This window comes from Berghia stephanieae, chromosome 10, assembly GCF_034508935.2.
Source record: "Berghia stephanieae isolate SIO BIC M18660-M18661 chromosome 10, UCSD_Bste_1.3, whole genome shotgun sequence".
NCBI lineage: Eukaryota > Metazoa > Mollusca > Gastropoda > Nudibranchia > Aeolidiidae > Berghia > Berghia stephanieae.
The window spans coordinates 37,628,792-37,648,791 of NC_088369.1; the positions used below are offsets into that span (position 1 = coordinate 37,628,792).

Below are 20,000 nucleotides of genomic sequence, written 5' to 3' on the forward strand. Positions count from 1 at the left end.
AAAACACAAAAGCTAGTGTAATCATGGACTTTTATAGTCTGTTTAATACAGTTGAGTGAGAATTAGTCATAAACGTGGATGGAAAAAAAAAAAAACAAAAACAAAAAAAAACAATAACAAAGACCTGAGTGACGTCAACTTCGTTCTATCTATAATGGCTCCTTGAACCCAGGACCTTCCGATCTGAAAGCGAGTGTCATACCAAAAAAGACCACTTGGCCGCAAAACGAGTAAGGCAGATAGCTAGGTGTAAGGCTCTTTACTCACTTTACCCAACTCAGGTTGTGAATGAGTACGTGGCTATACGCAGTGACGGATATTGTAAGATCATTATAACAACAACAACAACAAAAAAAAAAAAAAAGGGGGGGGGGGGGGGGGCGCGCCTAACAAGCGACTGGTACAGTATGGAGTGGAAATATTATGGCTCCATGTGGCCTGCCGAGCGGGGTTGGGGGGGGGGGGGTTAATAACACATAATATTAGAGCGGTTTGAGCATGGTTAATCGTTTAAATGCTAAATATAAATGATAATATTTATTATTATTATTATTATTATTATTATTATTATTATTATTATTATTATTATTATTATTATTATTATTATTATTATTATTATTATTATTATTATTATTATTATTATTGTTGTTGTTGTTGTTGTTGTTGTTGATGATGTTTTTTTTTTTTTTTGTTTTTTTTTTTTTTTTTTTTTTTTTTTGTTTTTTTGTTTTTTTTTTTTTGGCTATGAAAGGCCTAAATAAATTTTTGAAACTTTTGAATTTATTTATTTAGTCAAGTAATTAATGGATTAATTAATTAATTTTAATTTGAAGCTGTTTTTTTTTCAAGCCGAGGATCCTTTTAACCCTATCGATTTCATTTAAAGTAAAACAAAATGTGTTTTGGTCAAAAATAAAAAAAGTAACTTTTTGTCGGAGTTATCCGATCTAGAGAGGAAATGTATGTGAATCATTTGAAAAGATATAAAATAAGTCTTCAAAAACAGGAAGAATAACAGTAGTTCGTGTTATATTATTATTATTATTATTATTATTATTATTATTATTATTATTATTATTATTATTATTATTATTATTATTATTATTTTGTTGTTTTTTTTTGTTTTTTTTTTTGTTGTTGTTTTTTTTTTTTTGTTTTTTGTTGTTTTTTTGTTGTTTTTTTTTTTGGGGGGGGGGGGGGGGAGTTGGGCGGGGTGACTTTTTTTTTTTAATTTCTTTTTTTTTTTTTTGGTTTTGTTTTTTTGTTTTTTTTTTGTGCGTTTTTTTTGTGCGGATGGATGGGGGTGCAGGGTCATGTTTTGTGTGAAAGATGGACACAAGTTATTTTTTGGGTTGTTTATTTATTTATTTATTTTATTTGTAATGGCTCGTTTGTCAAAATACTTTGTGTCACACATTGTTTGTTTGGAAAAATAAGGATTAGCTAACCTGTCCTTGAAGCGTTCAATTTTCTCTTGTTAATTAATACATGTAGTGTTTATAGCGAGATCTATCTATATCATCCCACATTTAAAAAAATAATATTTAAAAATTATTTTTTAAAATAATTTTAAAATATTTTTTTTTGAAATTAGATTTTTTTTTTTTTTATATTAAAAAATAAGATTAACCTTATTGGCTTTTCTAAGAATATAATACTTATAGTTATAGGGGGGGGGGGGTGATGAAGGGATTAAAAATAAATCTCATTATGATGATGATGACGATGATGATGATTATGATGAATGATGATGCGATAATGAGATGAAGGAACCAAGCCTTGACTCGACTCTGCACACACAGTGTTATTTATTGTGGCCTTCATTACTTAATGGATCAGGGATTTGCCCCCCCCCCCCCCCCTCCCCCTGTCCCCATATCACCATAATAACAGCAGCATATCATCATCTGTTGAAATAAACAAGGGAAACCACTGCATTGTCTTCCAATAAGATTATTTCCCGTTGCATTTAATTAAAATGGCAGAGAAGAGAATGAGATTATGGATTGTTTGATATAACTCTCTTGTAACTTATTGACGTTGAGGCATTTTATTATTGTTATTACATTTTATTATTTTGTTAATTTTTTCATCATCATCATCATCATCATCATCATCATCATCATCATCATCATCATCATCATCATCATCGTCATCAACATCATATTATTATTATTATTATTATTATTATTATTATTATTATTATTATTATTATTATTATTATTATTATTATTATTATTATTATATTATTATTATTATTATTAATTTTATTATTATTTGTTTTTGTCCTGCCCCTGGCCGGACACCTAGCTGGAGCGAAACAGTCAATCTATAGTTAAGAGTTTTGGGAGATGATATTTTTTTTTCTTTCTTGTAAATCATCTCTCTGTTGTGCATTGTATATTTTTGTCTTACATAATATATTATAATCTATAGTTTGTAAACATGCAAGTGTATTTCTCTTGATGTCGATGCTGTCGTCGGTGTTTTGATTTTCTATTTATACTATTATGTGCGGCTATGTGGTCTAGTGGTATGACACTCGCTTTCGGATCGAAGGTCCTGGGTTCGAGCTCGCTCGGCGCATAGTTGAGTCCTTGGAAAAGACTCTTTACTCACATTCTCTCACCGTACTCAGGTGTAAAATGAGTACCTGGCCGTTAACGCGTTGTCTTTGTCCGAAAAATTGTAATATCGCCTAACAGGTGTCATGTCTCGTCCTACATGTTAAATGTTGCTGTTGACCAGGGAGCCCTTGTAAAGCGCATTGAGCACGTTAAGTGGATATATATAAATGCTCAATTTTTAAAAAAAAATTTTTATTATCATTATTATTGTCATTATCCTTATTATTATTATTATTATTATTTATTATTATTATTATTATTATTATTATTATTATTATTATTATTATTATTATTATTGTTATTATTATTATTATTATCCTTATTATTATATTATTATTATTATTATTATTATTATTATTATTATTTATTATTATTATTATTATTATTATGAAATGCCAAATTGTCCGCCCGGATGAAACCGCCGATAGCGATGATGATTATTATTATTATATCAACGACCCAATGCATATTTGATGCACCGGGAAAGATGAGCACGGAGCGCTTTCGGTTGTAATCACCAATTCCCTCCGCTACTTAAATCATTACCCTTTCCGGCATTGTGCGTAGGTCGAGGTCGAAAACGGCCCGTCGTTCCACAGGGTGGGCGGCGGACCATCATCAACACGTCCACTGGGCGGGCCGCCGCTGATCGCCGATCGCTGATTGCCGATCGCCGCCCACTTCATTGTCTATTTGTACCGAAAAGCGAGCTGGCCGATAATTTTTTTCGATGCATTATGTCGGCCACTTATTATCTATTGTTCGCGGCTATGTGTTGGTCGAGTGGTATGACACTCGCTTCGGGCCGGAGCTTTCATTCAGGGTTCGAGTCTCCCCTCCATCTGAGCGGAGCATAGTTGAGTCCTTGGTAAAGGCTTTTTTTTTCTCACTTACATTTCCTCACCACATTTGGGTGTAATTGAGTGCCCTGGCCGTTTACAGCGTTGTTTCTGTCGGGGAAAAAAAAATATTAGTATCGCCTAACACACGTCCTGCATGTTAAGTGTTGCTGTTGGCTATGACTCCTTGTAAAAAGCTTTTAGCACGTTTAGTGGATATTGCGCATTTTTTTTTTTGTTGTTGTTGTTGTTGCTTTGCTGGGTTTTTTTTGTTTTTTTTTTTGGGTTTTTTTTTTGTTTTTGTTTTTGTTTTTGTTTTTGTTTTTTTTTTTTTTTTTGTTTTTTTTTTTTTTGGGAAGGGGGGGGGGGGGGGGGGGTTAACGGCTATACGTTTTATAAATGGAGAAGCGTGGCTCAACGGGTGGTCTTTGCCTCGTACCCAGGAGGTACAGACTTTAGTTCGTCTTTCCGTTCCACTGTGCGGCCTTGCCCTAGCTCATCTTTAAGGCGCTGGGCTGCGGCTGGCGACTGGATTATTTCAGTTTTTCTTTGTAATAGATCTTATAGGACACATCCCCACTTGTAGATGAATAAAGGGGATTTTGTTTGTTTGTTTGTTTGTTTGTTTTTAAATTTTATGATGAAGAATACGTTGTGTTAATTTAAACATGTTATGTTCTTTTTTTTTTGTTTTTGTTTTGTTGTTGTTGTTTTTTTTTTAATTTGTTTTCTTTTGTTTGTTTGTTTGTTATTTGTTTATTTTTGTAATATTTTTATTCATGATCGTTGTAATGTAAAATGATATATTTTGTGTTATCCCGAACCTTTTGTTTTATATGTTATATATGTGTGTGTGTGTGTGGGGGGGGGGGGTATCATTGTTTGTAATGAAGGGTATTGAGTGTGTTAATTTGTTGATAGTATTTCTTCCATCTTATTTTCATTTCCTTCCATTGCCGTAATGTAGAGGGTACTTACACTAACATTATGGGCTATCGTTTGCCGTCATTATCCCTCATTGTTAAATCTAATGGAGGATAATAGTATTATTATCATTATTGTTATTATTTTGTTTTGGTTCCAGAGATGTTCATTACAACAGCATTGCATTACGGTACATTATAGTGATGCGACCACTGCACTATAACGTGAGTTGTAAAAGGCCACCTTATTATTAAGCACTGTTTTGTAATGGAGATTTTGTTTTGTTATATATATATATATATATATATATATATATATATATATATATATATATATATATGAATAGAGAGAGAGGAGAGAGAGAGAGAGAGAGAGAGAGAGAGAGAGAGAGAGAGGAGAGAGAGAGAGAGAGGAGAGAGTTGTGTTTCTTAAACTTCAAAAATAAGATTTTGAATAAACGTAACCTTCATTTTCCTGGTCTGGTTCTTTGCGAAATACCAAATTAAATTAATTAAGATAAAAAAACCAAATTAATTAAAGCAACAAAATAAATAAATAGATAAATAAATAAATAAATAAAGACGGCAGAAGCGACCGGAGTCGTTTCTTCGCCTCAACCTCTGCAGAAGGAACGAAATTTAATTTCACTCGGCCCTTTGTTATTATTTTTAGACAGCCTGTTAGTGATTAATTTTCGCTAAATTATCATATCAATCAGACTATTAAAAAAAAAAGAACTTCCAAGTTTACACATGTTCTTGGCTGGCGTATGTTGTGAGTATTTTATCTAAACGCATAGCATCAATTTATCATCGTGGACATTTACAAAAGCAAAAAACAAAACAAAAACAATAGCCCCACCCAACCCCACGCCTCTATAATATTCCCTATAATCGGCTCTGACGGCATCACATTATAACTTTGCACCACGAAAGCCTCTTAAAACATGGCCACCCGATCGTGACTATGATTCTTATGTATAATATGACTTGATAATTATTAGTCTTTGGGAGACTTTGTGTGTGTGTGTTGTGTGTGTGTGTTGTTGGTTGTGTGTGTGTGTTGCGCCATCCCGGTCATTGGACACGTGACTTGGGAGGAATCTACTGTTTGGTTGGTTGGACCTCTAGACTTCTCTCTCTCTCTCTCTCTCTCTTCTCTCTCTCTCTCTCTCTCTCTCTTATCTCTCTTCTCATATATTATTTATATTATATATTTTTTTTTATCCATCCTCACACATTATTTTTATTTATTCTCTACGAAACTATATCACTCAACTTTGATATAAGAGAAGCCGTTATATAACATTCAACGTGTAATTTTCGTCAACGTCTAGACTACGGTTCTTTTTAATCCATCCTTATCTACTCTGAAAAAATATTTTTTTTAAACAACACAGTTTTAAGATTTTGACAAGAAAACTCGTCCTTCAAGTACCGATCGATTAAAATGGCCCTCGTCTTGTCAAGAACCCTCAAACCTTGGGCTTCGAGGAAGTCTCAGGTTTGAGAGTTTTTGACAAGATGAGGGTCATTTAAATCCAGAAAAGTGAGTGGAGCCGGCACTTATGTTGATGACAACAAGAAATGAAGTGAGTAGGAAAGCGCCAGAAGACAACAGAGAATAAAAACTTCGCAGCGGCGATGGGGGCCTGAACCCGCGACCTACTGGAACGACAACACTGCCTGGCCTAGGAGATTGTGACTCTACCGTAACATACACGACAAAAGTGCTTCATAGCTTACGTAACTAGAGCCTCTCTCCCGAGCTCTTGAAGTCAGGGTTCAACACATGCACAAGCCGAAGTTAGTTGGTCACTAAGCTTAATAGCCAAATTCCAACAAAAACATGTATGGAACGATTGAACATTGAGTATGCCGGTATTGGGTTGAATTTATTCAGTATAAGTGAGTGGACAGTGAGTAGGAAAGTGGCCAGAAGAAACAGAAATAACAAATTCGCAGCGGCGATTTGGGGCATGAACCCGCGACCTTACTGGTACGACAACACTGCCTGGCCTGGGAGATTGTGGACCCCAAAAAAGTTGCTTCGAAGCATAGTCTAACTAGAGCCTTCTCTCCCCGACTTCTTGATGTCACGGGTTCAACACACACAAACGCCGTGAAGTTCGTTGGCCAGCATTTAATTTATTAAGCTAAATAGCCAATATTCTCAACACAAACATGTAACATAGAAACGATTGAGACATTGAGTATGCTCCGGTATTTGGGGTGAATTTTTAATTCAGAATAAAAGTGAGTGGAGCAGGCACTTATTTTGATGACAACAAGAAATGAAGAGAATAGAAAAGTGCCAGAAGACAACAGAGAATAAAAAAATTCGCAGCGACGATTTGAGGGGCATGAAACCCGCGACCTTACTGGTACGACAACTCCGCCTGACTCTACCGTATGGGCTGTCCACGAGTTTTCCAGCTAAACAATCGATGAAAATGACCCTCATCTTGTACAAAAACAAACTCTGAACCCCCTTGAAGTGCCACGGAATTGAGAGCTTTTGACAAGTTGAGGATCATTTTAATTTATTTGGTCGATATTAATTTGTAGGATGAGTTTCTGGCGAAGGGTTTTTAAAATGTTTTTTTTTTTTTTTTTTTTTTTTTTTGTTTGTTTTTGTTTTTTTTTTTTTTGGTTGTTTTTGTTTGTTTGTGTGTTTGTTTGGTTTTTCTATTGGGGGGGGGGGGGGGTATTTATTTTTGTTGTTGTCTTGTTTTATTTGGGTTTTTTGTTAATTCGTCTAAGAGTACGACAGTGTTGTGCTTATTAAAGTCACACGTCGATACACGTGTGTACGCACGTCGTCGTCGTCGTCATCATAACGTAACACGCCTCGCCTTATCCGATACATACCATACAGACTCATCTATCTATTTATTGGGCGTGTCGTCAAATCGAAATGATGATAACGTATTGAGTATTGAGTCGAGTAGATTGACGACAATAATAGTGAGTGACGCTAATTACGGGTAAATCCGACATTTTCTATGACAAAACGCGGTTCGTTTGGGTTTTTTTTTTTTTATTATTAAATTGAGCTTTATACAGCGCTATAGATGATATGCGCTTGGCTAAGAAGCTCATAACATTGCCATCTGGAGGTATAACGGACCAACACACAAAACTGTGTGTATCCATGAACGTTTATAGTAGGGTTAATACAGTTCAGTGAGCATTACTCATAAACGCGGATGGCAAAAAAGATCAACAAAGACCTGAGTGACGTCATTTTCGAACTATCTATATCCACTAAATGTGCTCAAAGCGCTTTACAAAGGGTCCCTGGTCAACAGCAATATTTAACATGTAGGACGGGACATGCCGCCTGTTAGGCGATATTACAATTTTTCGGACAAAGACACCGCTGTTAACGGCCAGGTACTCATTTTACACCTGAGTACGGTGAGAGAATGTGAGTAAAGAGCCTTTTTCCAAGGACTCAAATATGCGCCGAGCGCGAGGCTCGAACGCAGGACCTTCCGATCCGAAAGCGAGTGTCATACCACTAGACCACATAGACGATTAGTTTTGTGTTGTTGTTTGTTTTTCTTTGTCTTGTGTCTTGTGTGCTTGTATTTCTCTTTTGTTTGTTTGTTTTTTTATTTTTTTGGTCTTTGTTTTTGTTTTTTTTTGTTTTTGTTTTTGTTTTTGTTGTTTTTTTTTGTGTTTTTTTTTTTTTTTTTTTTTTTTTTTTTTTGGGGGGGGGGGGGTTCGTTTTGTTTTTTTGTTGTTTTTTTTTTTGGGGGGGGGGGGGTTGTCTTTTTTTTTTTGTTTGTTTAAAAAAAATTTTTTCCGGCCAAAATGAAAATAAAGTGTTTTTTAATTGTTACCATAGAAATGCTGGCGATGACGATGTGGCACCAAGATACCTTAATTTAAACCTTTTACGTCATGTTCTCTCGTACAGTGGTATTTTAGGAATAACGTACATGTGTGTGTGTGTGTGTGTGTGTGTGTGTGTGTGTAAATGTTTTTGTGTGTGAGTGACACGCCGTCTCAAAAATATTGGAATAGATTCAATTCCCCTTAAAGTGACCGTCTCATTAAATATCAGAAAAGTTTCGGTTTACTGAAAGAAACCGTCTCAAAAATAAATAATGTATCGGACTAGATTCGGTTCCTTCAAAGTATCCGTCTCAAAAATATCGGAGTAGATTCTGTCCCTTAAAAGTTTCCGTCTCAAAAATATCGGAATCGTTTCCTTAAAAGTAAACGTCTCAAAAATAACGGAAGAGTCAGTTCCTTAAAAGTAACCGTCTCAGAAATATCGGAATAGATTTAGTTCCTTAAAAGTAACCGTCTCAAAAATATCGGACTAGATTCAGTTCCTTAAAAGTAACCGTCTCAGAAATATCGGAGTAGATTCAGTTCCTTAAAAGTAACCGTCTCAGAAATATCGGACTAGATTCAGTTCCTTAAAAGTAACCGTCTCAGAAATATCGGAGTAGATTCAGTTCCCTGAAGCAAATTAATAATCAAAATAAGGTAATAAGACATACTACTACATAGCTTGATTTATTTTCATCACTGTAAGAAATTCTATTTATTCTCCATTACAATGAATAGACATTCATCCTCAAGTCAGTGTCATATTTGTGGCTATAGATAGTTCGAAGATGACGTCACTCATGTGTTTGTTATTGTTTTTTGCCATCCGCGTTTATGAGTAATTCTCACTAAACTGTATTAACCAGACTATAGACAATCATGATTACACATAGTTTTGTGTGTTGGTCCGTTATACTTCCTGATGGCAATGTTGTGAACTTCTTGGCCAAGTGCATACAATCTATAAATTCAATTTTCTGCAGCTTGCTTATGCCGACATAATACCGCTTTTTGACGGTTGGTCACAAATTGATTTATGAATAGATATATGAATATAATGTATAATGAATAAATAAATAAATAAATAAATAAATAAATCAATCAATCAATCAATCAATCAATAAATAAATACATGAATAATGCGAATAAGTACATAAATGAATATAGTAAATATTTGACTTAATGTATTGATAAGTAAATAAATAATGAATAAATAAATGAATTTATGAACAATTAGATTAAATAAATGAATATATAAAATAAAAAAAACTTCTAAAAAAGAATAAATATAAGGAGTCACTCATTTCATTTTTACGACATTGGGTGGGTGCACTAACTGATGATTATTATGTGTGAGTTATCTCGACGTTACTTATAATTAATAATAATAATAATAATAATAATAATAATAATAATAATAATAATAATAATAATAATAATAATATTAATAATAATAATATTAATATAATAATAATAATAATAATAATAATAATAATATTAATAATAATAATAATAATAATAATATAATAATAATAATAATAATAATAATAATAATAATAATAATAGTAATAATATACTTTATTCATCCAAAAAAAAAATGGAAATTCGTTTACAGACGTGGCATGCATGAAAATGTATAAACACAAAGTTGAGAATCTATGGCGACAATTTATACCTATATATATATATATATATATATATATATATATATATATATATATATATATATATATATATATATATATATATTATATATATATATATGCAAATGCACAAAAATGTAAAAATGATATACAACCAAGAACGATTATACAAGGAACAGTTCATCAGGCAGACGACTATAATATAATATCATTGATTGAAAGCATTGCCTCCCTTACATGGGAGGTGGCAATAAGTAACTTGGATGATGATGCAGCAGACACGAGACTTGGCTTATTAACCGCACACACATACCAGTACCAGCGTTGCGTGATAGATGGTATTAATTAATTTTTTTTTTTTCTTATTATTATTATTAATTTTTTGTTTGAGTGAGTAATGTTATAATGCTCACGATTTGATGATGTTTGAATCGTGATAAATGTATTAGTGTTTGTGTGTGTGTGTGTGTGTGTGTGTGTGTGTGTGTGTGTGTGTGTGGTAGGGGGGTGTATGGGTGGTGAAAGAGAGAGAGAGAGAGAGAGAGAGAGAGAGAGAGAAAGAGAGATAGAGAAAATATATATATATATATATATATATATATATATATATATATATATATATATATATATATAAAATGGAGTCACTCACATTTATATATAGCCGAAACACGTATAACTTGAACTTTGATTAATAATTGAAAGGTCAATGGTCTTGTTTCAATGTGCGTATGATAAAAATAATTGATCAATAAATCGGGAATTTAAAATTAACCACAACGTCACACCACGTTTTTGCAATTTTGAAAGATAATCTCATTCGTCTGTAGTGTTTCATTCATCCTGTTCTGTTTTGCTGATAAAGGGGAAACCAAAACGTCCATTTTATCTATTTTCGTATATTAAAATGAAGCTTACTTTCAATTTCACATTGTTATTAAATTTTATTTCCTCGCTATGGCGGTGGAGAACCATTTATTTATTGATTGTATTTTAAAGCACTCAAGGTTCGTTTTTCTCATCATTTCAAGCCCAGAATACTCTACATGGGTGCCAGTTTTCCGGTTCATGCTGGAATTCCGGTTTCGCGATATCTGTCAAATACCTCCGGTTTCAGTGTTTTGAGTAAAATAACCTAATAGCATCGGTGAAAATTCGAAAACGTGATTCAGCCACCTTTTCGGTGTATGGAGGTAGATTCGTGCAACCGGAACTCTCTTTGGTCAATGAAAAAAGTTTAGGCCGCATTTTCAGTAGGAACATTTTCAGGTTTGGCAAAGTGTCGAGATTTTAGTTCCAGGTTTCAGCACTTCTTCCTGCTGGCATCCATGATTCTTTACCCGAGTCGTATGCCATCTTGACGTAATACCGTTTTTAATACGATGGGTTACAAATGAGAAACGTCCGTTCTGATAGAATCCCAGTCTACGACAGGTGAATAACGGAATCTCAGCGAAGGCTCCTCCCATGGGGCGTAGACTTAATCGGATTCCTCTGTAGTATTACGAAATTTATACCAATAGTAATTAGATGAAAAACGATTCTTGTGTAATACTTTATTTATTTACGTATGTAAGATTGTAAGGAGAACATTGTCGTTTGTTTGTTTGTATTTTATTTTTATGTTTGTTTGTTTTTGTTTTGTTTGTTTGTTTGTTTGGGTTTTTTTTTGTTTGTTTGTTTTGTTTTTATTTATTTATTTATTTTTTTTTTTTTTTTTGGGGGGGGGGGGGGGAGTTGTTATGTATAATCGTATTACAATTGTGATTTCCGTCATCTATAGAACTAGGGGTTGATGGGAGCGACGGACCCATTGGGAAATACTTAAGTATATTAGCAAGATTGTATTTTGTTTTCGATTTGTTTGTTTGTTGTTGATTTTTAAAAATTGTATGTTTGTTTGTTTTTTGTTTTTTTTGGTTTTTTTTTTTTTTGTTTTTTGTTTGTGTGTTTTTAAAATTTAGTCTGTTTTTGTTCGTTTTCTTCTTATTCTTTGTGTGTGTGTGTGTGTGTGTGTGTGTGTGTGTGTGTGTGTGTGTGTGTTTCGTTGTTGATTTTTGTTTGTTTGTTGGTTTTTTTTTTTTGGTTTTTTTTGTGTGTTTTTTTTTTTGGTGTCATTTGTGATCGTCTCAAACGGTATTATGTTGAGAGAGAGAAACAAAATGCATACAAGTGGACTTCAAACTGTATTTTAAAAATTAGAGTCAAATACTATGCCTGCCTTCATCCAGAGGTTTTAGTCCTTAAAACTTATTTGAAAAAAAAAACTAAACTTTCCTAAAATGTGACTATTTTGGCCTTAAACTCAGTTGTGTTTCTTCTTTATCAGATATAATACCGGATTCAGAGGTTGGGTCACATTTATTTATGTAATTTTTATTTATTTCGTCATACACACATTTCTACACGTGCTCACATAGTCACATGTCCATCGCATTGTTTGGTTCTGTGTGTTTCTTACGTAGGGTTTATGTATGTTTACTCGTTTCGTGCATGTGTTCAGTAGTAGTTATTGTATTATTAGTTATACATATTATACTGCTTAATACTGAGAAAATAAGTACCAGCGGTGCTGGCTGAGGATACTGGGCGTTTCTTTTGATTTTGGGAGGGTTTTTTTTTTTGTTGTTGTTGGTTGTTTTTTTTTTTGTTTGTTTTTTTTTGGGTTATACTCCGAAGCTGCTTTTCCCTAATAGAAACATTGTCTGTAGCTCTTCCGCCTCACGGCAACTTATTAAAAATCATTATGATATTGTAAAGGCGCTTATGGGTGTTAATAGCGTTCGCCAAGCCAGTGGAGATGAAAGTGGTGGTGGTGGTGGTTGTTGTTGTGGTGGTGGTGGTGGTTGTGGTTGTTGTTGTTGTGGTGGTGGTGGTGGTGATAGTAGTAGTAGTAGTAGTAGTAGTAGTAGTAGTAGTAGTAGTAGTAGTAGTAGTAGTAGTAGTAGTAGTAGTAGTAAGAGGAGGAGGAGGAGGAGAGGAGTGATGGTAGTAGTAGTAGTAGTAGTAGTAGTAGTAGTAGTAGTAGTAGTAGTAGTAGTAGTAGTAGTAGTAGTAGTAGTAGTAGTAGTAGTAGTAGTAGTAGTAGTAGTAGGAGGAGGAGGAGGAGGAGGAGGAAGAAGAAGAAAAAGGGGAGGAGGAGGCTACACCTCCAGCTGGAATCTTTCTACCAATCCCTTGAATTCATTCACGCGCTCGTGACCATCTCATTGCTCTCTGCATGACTTAACACTGGATAGTGATGATGGTGTGGTGGTGGTGGTGATGGTTGTGGTCTGGCAGTGGAGGTAGATGGATAGATAGAATGTGGTGGTGGTGATGGTGGTGGTAGTGGTGATGATGATGGTGATGGCAGTGGGGGTAGATAGATAGATGGTGGTGGTGTTGGTGATAATGGTGGTAGCGTGGCAGTGGAGGTAGATAGATAGATGGTGGTGATGGTAGTGGTGGTAGGTGGCGGTGATTACTTAAGCATAATGTCTGTTATACAATTATACCATCATCACGAGTACCAATCAATGGGATTAGTCTTATTATCATCTCTGCCTTGTCACGCAATGCCGTCTTACATTGCCCTGCCCTACCCTGCCCTGCCCTGCCCTGCCATCTCTGTCCGCATCTTCTAATTCTGAGATGCGTCTTGTCTTGTTGTGAACATCCAGCCATCTCTTTACTTACATCGTCTTCCTCCTTCCGCCACGACTATCACAACAACATCAACAGCAGCAGCAGCAGACGTAATTGTAACTCTTCAGAGTAAGTTCTTCTCTCGACCACCTGGAAGGAAGAGCCATACACAAACAAGACATAATTCCAATCTACTACTACCACCTATTATTATTATTATCATCATCATTTGGGGAGACAATAATTCATTGTTACCAGAGATTGCTGTGGGTAGTGAGGACCTGGACTGAGCAGACCGCTCGCTCACTCCTGTGTTGTTGTAGTTGTTGATAATGTTAGTTGATCGTGTTAATTAATCGACCACTTATTATTATTTTTTTATCATCATTACCATTCTGTGCTGGAGTTCGAAGGAGTTTGTGATAGCGTAATATTATGTTATTCTTATTCACTGGAAATCTTGTCAGATGCGGGATTGTCCAGCATCTTTGTTAATGGATTTTTAAATTATTGGGGGGGGGGGGGGGGGTGTTAAAAGAAAAGGAAATTCTGCCCAAATAGCTAAAATTATTGGTCGATTGAAATAACCCTCAATTTGTTATGACATGAGCTCTTCAAAATATATTTCATTTCATTTCAAACCATCCTCTTCCTCTCTTCCTCTCTCTCTCTCTCTCTCTCTCTCTCTCTCTCTCTCTCTCTCTCTCTCTCTCTCTCTTTCTCTCTCTCTCTCTACCTATCTATCTATCTATCTATCTATCTGTCTGTCTAACTGTCTATCTTTCTGTTTATCTATCTGTCTATCTATCTATCTATCTATCTATCTATCTATCTATCTATCTATCTATCTATCTATCTATCTAACCCTCTCTCTTTCTCTCTTATTCTCTCTCTCTCTCTCTCTTTCTCTCTCTCTCTCTCTCTCTCTCTCTCTCTCTCTCTCCAAATCCCTCCCCCAACCTTCTTGCACTGTTTAATGCATCTTCCCGTTTACAAAGGTAATGTATGATGGCGGCTGTCAAATGAAATGAATGCCTAACGTAATCAGATATCATTTTTGACAAAGGCAGATAGAATAATAGATTTTTTAACAAAATAAATGAATAGATGGATAAATAAATTTAATGGATAAATAAACAAATGATTGAATAAAAACGATTAAAAAAAAAATAAATGAATGTAAAAGCATAACAATAGAATATGTTATTATATAATTTATGAATAAAATTAATAATAAAAAAAAATAAACAAGAATTACAAAAGGAATGAATAAATAGATAGATAAATAATTAAGTAAAATAAACAATTTAAGATAAATAGATATGAATAAACATATAAAAATGGAAAATAAATAAATGAAGAACGATAACAAAATAAATGAATAAATATCACAAAATTAATGAATAGATATAAGAAAATAAATAAATGAGTAAAAAATCAAATTAATACATTAATTATTTTTTTAAATAGCAATAAGAAATGGATGAAATGCAATTTTATGGCATTATTTTGAAAGACACCCTGGCAGGTAATTCAATTATCAGACAGCATTTATCCGGCTCTTTTGAAATACGCTTCAACAGTCGTGACGTCACTTCCCTCGTAATGACGCATGGTAACTTAGTAACTGGCTCTAAACTATCGGCTACAATGGCGGACGCCCTTATGAAATATTTCTCCGACGAGCATAAAAACGTATACAGAGGGGGAAAAAAACATAAATCTGATCATGTTTGGAGTTTTACACATTCTGATCACAAGACATATATGGAAAGTTCTAGCCAGCATGAAGAATAAAAAGTATAGATTTTCTTTGTTTAGACCCACGATGGCCGCCGTTGCTGGTCGACGTGACATAAGACTATTGAATCCGATTGCGTCATTCGTGGTCGAATTTAATTTCAGGGCGGCCTACGCTGTCAAAACACATAATAATATATTTTATTAAGTAACCTACTCGCGGTGTAATGTCAGACTGTCATAGAATGGGGAGGTGGGGGTTGATCAGAATTATGATTTAAATTTGTTTCCTCAATAGTCAACAATTCATCAACAATTGTGTATGTCGTAAAGCAACATTTGTAAAGCAATTGTAAATTATTGCAACCAAGTGGATTTCATCAATCAGATCTCTGTAAATCAATTAACCAGTAGATTTTTGACCAATCAAAACATGGAATTTGTGACACGCCTTCACACGTGCTCGGACAAACATAGTTGGTAATTTATACAGTGAATGAAGTCGACTGAATGAATTCGACCTCTCTCTGAACATTGTTATTGTTTTCATACCGCTAAATGAGTGATTGTTATTTATAAGAAAGTCATTAGTAATTCATTTATCGAAAACCTTTTTTTTTTCTGTAACTGTTGCAAAGGCATGGACCTCTGTAGGTCAGACTAGACTGTACACCCAGTAAAACTCATGTTAAAACCCGCCCACAATCGTTAACATAATGCCTGACACTGACCAAAAAATGACGTCAAAATGCCAGTCTTTTGCCACAAAAGAAAACAAATCGTGAGTTGTATTCAATAGTTCAACCAATGGGACCACTTGTTTCCATGAGCGCTACTAACGACAACTCACTGGGCGGTGCAAAAAACAAATAATGACGTCAAAATGCCAGTCGTTTTGGGTTTCAGTGTCAGGCTATAGATAGTTCGAAGATGACGTCACTCAAGCATTTGTTGTTATATTTTGCCATCCGCGTTTGTGAGTTATTCTCACTGAACTGTATTAACCAGACTATAAAAGTTCATGGTTACACATAGCTTTGTGTGTTCGTCCGTTATACTTCCGGATGGCAATGTTATGAGCTTCTTAGCCAAGCGCATACTATCTATAACTTATGTCGATATGAACTAGATGAAGAAAAAAAAAACAACAAAAAAACACACCAGTTAAAAGTCGCAAATTATTAATATCGATTTAGTCTGTCGGACGGCCGGTCGGCCGTACACGGATGAAATAATAATAATAATAATAATAATAATATAAATGGTGTGCGCTTTGCTAAGAAACTCACAACATTACCATCCGGAAATATTATATTATCGGACCAACACACAAAACCATGTGTAACCATGAACGTTTATAGTCAGGTTAATTCAGTTTAGTGAGAATTACTCATAAACGTGGATGGCACACACACACACAAAAAAAAAAAACAATAACAAAGACCTGATTACGTCAACTTCGTTCTATCTATCTCTCAAAACGGTATCATATCAAAATAAACTCGATGAAAAAAGAAAGTCAGAATTATAATGTTTAGGAAAGCTAAGGGTTTTAACTCACTCACTTCTAGAGATTTTTGCTACTTTTCAAATTTGGATTAAAAACGAGCATGTACATAGATTTTTTTTCAACTATCATTGACATGCGAAAACTAAAAACATGAGCTTTGATACTACGCCTATAATTTGTCTCATAAAAATGTAATAAATAGGCATGGGGTAAAAGTAACCCCGATTATACTACGGGTATAGTCGGTGTTGGGGTTGAGTGAGTTAACATAGAAAGTAAAGGAATAAATAGATAAAAGCGCTTTTAAAAAATAAATAAATAAATGATATTACGCAATGTCATAACCTGTTTTTATTGCATTGACATCAGTCGTTGTAGAATTCGATTTATGAGTCTGCGTGGCGGCTGGACTCTGTCAACAAATAATATTACGTCGCCCACCTCATCAGAACGGGGGGGGGGGGGGGGGGGAGTGGCCGAGTGAGTGGTTAAGGCATTGTACTGTGACCCGGAAGGTCCCGGGTTCGAGCGTAGCCATGGTTAAGTTATGGCCCGACGCTGAAACCCAAAAAGACTGGCATTTTGACGTCATTATATGGTTTTTGCACCGCCCAGTTAGTAGTGCTCATGGAAACAAGTGGTCCCATTGGTTGAACTATTGAATACAACTCACGATTTGTTTTCTTTTCTGACCACAGACCGGCATTTTGACGTCATTTTTTGATCAGTGTCAGGCTATAAGTTAACGATCGCTACGGTTCGAGTCCCGCTTCGGGCACTTTCGTGTTTTTCCTTTGGCAAGATTATTAACCCCCAATTTGCTCACTTGGGTGATTCCTGTTGACATCAGACATCTTGTTTGATGAATTATCTATATTCCTTCGTGGAATGCCTTGACGACGATATCGTTATGCCTAACCGAGGATATCTTACGATGTCGTGGCGGAAGGGCATAATTTTCTTTTTACCTCATCAAAACGGTGGTATGTTGGAATGATCTAGATGCATGAAAAAAAAAGAAAAGAAAATTTAAAATTGACGAGCATGCGTTTGGGATCGTGGATAAGCTCATACGGTAGAGCCACGGTCTCACCGGTCAGGCGGAGTTGTCGTACCAGTAAGGTCGCGGGTTCAAACCCCCATCACCGCCGCGAATTTTTTAAATTCTGTATTGTCTTCTGGTACTTTCCTACTCACTTCATCTCTTGTTGTTACCAACATAAGTGCCTGCTCCACTCACCTTGTTTTCTGAATTAAAAGTGCGTTTGAATATTCGGCATCCCTCATTTATCTGGAACTCCCTTCCAATAATATATCAGAGACAGTTATGATGCAGGATTCTTTGTTTTAAAATTTTTTTAAAACATCTTTAAATGTTTCTTTTTAATATGTAACACTGTAGAATTATATTGCCATGTTTCACACTGCATGTTTGAGTGGTTGTATGTTTGAGTGAAAGTTGTCACGTTACTGTTAAGCGTTTTGACCTTGTTGAGTTACGGGGTAAGGCGCTATTATATAAAAACCATTTATTATTATTATTATTATTATTATTATTATTATTATTATTATTATTATTATTATTATTATTATTGTTGTTGTTGTTGTTGTTGTTGTTGTTGTTGTTGTTGTTGTTGTTGTTGTTGTTGTTGTTGTTGTTGTTGTTGTTGTTGTTGTTGTTGTTATTATTATTATTGTGAAGGGGAAGTTAACGGTTTTGAAATTTTTAAAATTAAGGAAACATAGTAAATGAATAATTCGATAATTAAAAAGATATAACCAAAAAAAAAAAAAAAAACTGAAATAAAAAAATTGGCATGAAATTTCATGATATTATTAAGAATGGCATTTTTGGGTAATTTAATAATCACCCCGCCCTTTTCTACGGGTTTGATTGAAATAATAGCAGCGCGAAAGATACCTTGTGATTGAGTTCAATCTATTAGTCTGAAGGAAAGGCTGTCCGCTGGCAAAACACGGTGTTCTCTTCTTTTATCTGTCCAGAAAACGTTTGTGTGACTGGTTGAGAAAACCCGGAAAGATGCGTGAATTTCATAAATTGAGTTATGTATACAGTGGTGTAAACCACATCTTTCTGATCATTTACCACTTTAAATTATATTTCTATGTCTATAATTAGAACCCAAGTTATGAATTTATTCTTCTGAATAAAATGTGTTGCTATGGTTGCTAGTACTGCTACTACTACTACTACTACTACTACTTCTACTACTACTACTACTACTACTACTACTACTACTACTACTACTACTACTACTACTACTACTACTACTACTACTACTACTACTACTACTACTACTACTACTACTACTACTACTGCTGCTGCTGCTGCTGCTGCTACTACTACTACTACTACTACTACTACTACTACTACTACTACTACTACTACTACTACTACTACTACTACTACTACTACTACTACTACTACTACTACTACTACTACTACTACTACTACTACTACTACTACTTAATCCCGGATGTTTAGTGTGAAACGTGATGCTCCGCTCATTTTCAGTTGTTGATGGTGTTGTTGTTCTGATTTCTTTGTTGTTGTTGCTGTTGTTTTGTTATTTTTTCTAATTTGGGGGGGGGCTAATCATTTGGAATCCCTGTTCTTAAACTTCCAGATAATCAATTTTTTTAAAAATGCTGTTCGTTCTTTTCATCATGTGTCAATCCGACATAATACCAGATTGTCCCAATGGGTTACACTTGCCCTCTCTCTCTCTCTCTCTCTCTCTCTCTCTCTCTCTCTCTCTCTCTCTCTCTCTCTCTCTCTCTCTCTCTCTCTCTCTCTCTCTCTCTCTCTTCTCTCTCTCTCTCTCTCTCTCTCTCTCTCTCTTGCTCTCTCTCTCTCTTCTCTCTCTCTCTCTCTCTCTCTCTCTCTCTCTTCTCCTCTCTCTCTCTCTCATCTCTCTCTTCTTCTCTTTCTCTCTCTCTCTCTCTCTCTCTCTCTCTTGCTATCTCTCTCTATTGCTATCTCTCTCTTTCTCTTTTTCTCTCTCTCTCTCACTCTCTCTGTCTCTCTCTCTTTCTTTCTTTCTTTCTTTCTTTCTCTTTCTCTCTCTCTCTCTCTCTCTCTCTCTCTCTCTCTCTCTCTCTCTCTCTCTCTCTCTCTTCGTTATCAATGATGCATCGAGGGATCGTCTTTCCCAGGTGACTGGAAGTGGAACAGGAAGTCAGAAGACGATCGGAGGTGAAACAAAAATATAGCGATTTGCCGGAAA

General features: G+C 34.9%; 1 protein-coding gene across 1 annotated transcript in view; it reads left to right on the forward strand.

Moving 5' to 3' along the window:
* LOC144981074 (beta-arrestin-1-like) overlaps nt 1-20,000 on the forward strand; it is a 265,024-nt gene that overhangs the window by 148,541 nt on the left and 96,483 nt on the right.